General features: G+C 39.2%; 1 pseudogene across 1 annotated transcript; it reads right to left on the reverse strand.

The window, feature by feature from the left end:
- Positions 1 to 1,048: 1,048 nt before the first annotated feature.
- Positions 1,049 to 2,214, reverse strand: LOC118018539 (annotated as a pseudogene). Its single transcript, XR_004681428.1, has one exon. The product of XR_004681428.1 is annotated as a dnaJ homolog subfamily A member 1-like (transcript).
- Between the last annotated feature and the right edge of the window lie 776 nt (positions 2,215 to 2,990).

Consider the following 2,990-nt stretch of genomic DNA (forward strand, 5'->3'; position numbering starts at 1 on the left):
CCGTGGTCTCTGATAACTACTGGTCAGCTTTCTGACATTTCCTATCAGTGGAATCATACAAAATGTACTCTTTTGCATCTGGTTTCTTTAACAAGGAAAAATGCATTTGAGATTTATCCATGTTGTTGTGTGAATGAATAGTTAAGTCCTTTGTGTTGCTGACTAGTACTTCATTGTATGGATACACCACAATTTGTTTATCCATTTATCAGTTGATGGATACCGGGTTGTTTCCATTTGGCCATTATGAACAAAACTGTTATGAACATTCAAGTAAATTCTTCTTCTTTTTTTTTTTTTTGGCTTTGTAATCAGTATATTAAGGAGACATTCATACATTTCATTTGCTTAATTCTGATACCCAGATTTAAGCTTGTGAACATGACTTTTAAACATACAATTAAAGCTATTCATCATAATTTGCTATACTACCAACATTAAATTACAGTTACTTCAGAGCAGAAGTTAAATGGTTTAAAGTAAGCCTGTAACATACCTAAAAAACACCTTCCTATCGCATACATGCAAATTAACGTCTCCACGTAAATGTCTCTTCACTCTAAGTTACCCTGCTCCTGAAGTCACGAGTCTGAAGCTTATCATGGTCCAAAGAGAAGGAAAAAAAGTATAACCAGGATATATATATATAAAAGATGGCACAGCAGAAGGGAATGCAGTTCTACAAGTGCAAGCCCTCAAGCAGCAGCATATGATAAACCCCTTCTTTAGAGAGGTATCCTTTCTATCAATGATACCACAGGCCAAATTACATAGCATGCCATCTTCAAGTAACAGTTGAGGCAATAAATGCAGAGGCATTACAATGAATCCCACTTAACTATAGACCAACACTTCTCTACAAATTCTTTGTCTGACTGCCAATTAAATACAAGTTTTAACTTCATAGCTTAACAATTAAGGGTCATACACCGAAGTCAATACATACACCTAGCATTTCAGTCTGAGCTGTTTCATATACATAGAGCTGAAATTAATTACAAGGTATGGCCTAACAAATGCTAGGGGAGATTTTTTTTTTTTTAAGTAGTTTTTACAAGTATTAAACTTTATCTTGCACACTGAAGTCATCATACATACAGGGCAAAGTCAGAGCTTTTATATTTGAGTTTATTCTTCATTTAACTTTTAAAACACTACTATAGTTGAATATTAAAACAAAAACAATAGCAAGTAGTGAGCTATGATTATAGTCCTTCACTCATTCACTACTGCATATAAAATGCCAGCAGTGTTATTCACTGGCCCCATTAAGAGGTCTGACACTGAACACACCCCTGGGATGATGTTCATCATCCTCATAGGCTTCCCCATTGTAATGGCGCCGTCTTTCCTGATTTGGATCAAAGTCCACCAGTTCTACCTGGTCCATTTCATCAGTCTCTTCTACTTCTTTCCTCTCAGGTAGGAGTTTTTCCAGCAAAGAGAGTTTATCAGGAGAGAGAAAGCCATTCTCAGGAAAGTTTACCTTAAATTCGATGATTAGGCGACCCTTCTCATATGGTCTACGATAAATTGGCATGCCTTCATTTAGCACACACTTGATATCTCCATGCTTGACAATTTGACCTGGGTGAGAGGTGATGACGATGGTTCGGTTGTCAAGAGTAGATATTGGCTTTTGAAAGCCACACATTGCTTCAACCAGCTGTATGTCCATATACATGAAAAGGTCTTCTCCTCGCCGAGTAAAAACAGCGTGGTCCTTCTGATCTAAAACAATGATAATATCTCCTGGTTCCAGTCCTGGTTCTTGGTCTCCTTCACCATGGAATGTTATCTTCTGGCCATCCTTCATGGCTTTGTCAATATGAACTTCTAGAATCTTCTTCTCTCAAACTATCTTCCTCCCATTGCAGCTTTTACATCTATCTTTGGGACTGATCCGTTCCCCATGGCCCTGGCACTCCATGCACACAGACTGAATTTGCTGAACCATTCCAGGTCCTATCTGATGAATTCTTATTTGCATTCCAGTACCTCGGCAATCGGGACAACATTCGACTGCTCCTTTCTTACCACCTCAGCCTTCACATTTATCGCAAATCACATTCTTTTGCAGAGCTAGTTTTCGTGTTGCACCATTATATAAATCTTCTAAGGTTACTGAGAGCTGATGCACAACATTTTTACCTCTCCTTTCTCTCTGCATCCTTCCTCCTCCTCCAAAAAACATATCAAAAATGTCCATGGGGGAGCCAAAACCACCACCAGCTCCACCTTCTTTAATCACCTGTTCTCCTCCTTTGTCATATAATTCCCTTTTCTTTGCATCAGAGAGTACTTTGTAAGCTTGAGAAATCTGTTTGAACTTCTCTCCTTCATTTGGATTCTTATCAGGGTGATACTTCAAGGCCAGTTAGTTTCCTGTAGGCCTTTTTCAATTCCTCTTGGGTGGCATTGGGTTTGACCCCCAAAACATCATAGGAAGTGGTTTCTTTCACCATTTTCTACAGCCGGTGAGAGGGCCGAGGCCGGTGTGGGGGAGCAGGAAGGAGCGTGTTGCTGGGCGCAGCTCAGGCAGCTGCCGCTCCTCCGCATCTCACCGAGCGTTCTGGAAAGTTCCGCCTCAAGTAAATTCTTCTTATGAACATGTTTTCCTTTGGTAAATACCTTGGAGTAGGATTGCTAGGTTAGATTTGGTGTACATTTAACTTACAAGTAACTGTCAACCTGTTTCTCCAAAGTAGCTGTACCATCTTACATTCCCATCAGCAGCGAATGAGAGTTCCACTTGTTCCACGTTCTTGTCAACATTGGATACCAGCAGACTGTATGAATTTAGCCATTCTAGCAAGTGTGGAAGTATCTCGTTATGGTTTGAGTTGTATTTCCCTGATGAGTAATGACCCTCAGCACCTTTTCATGTGTTTATTTTCCATTCTTTTATCTTTGCTGAAAAATTGATTCAAATCTTTATCTATGTTTTATTGAATTATTTATCTTCCTATTATGAAGTTGTAAGAGTGTGT

Source organism: Mirounga leonina, unplaced genomic scaffold (assembly GCF_011800145.1).
Source record: "Mirounga leonina isolate KUSES-001 unplaced genomic scaffold, KU_Mleo_1.0 Mir_107, whole genome shotgun sequence".
Lineage (NCBI taxonomy): Eukaryota > Metazoa > Chordata > Mammalia > Carnivora > Phocidae > Mirounga > Mirounga leonina.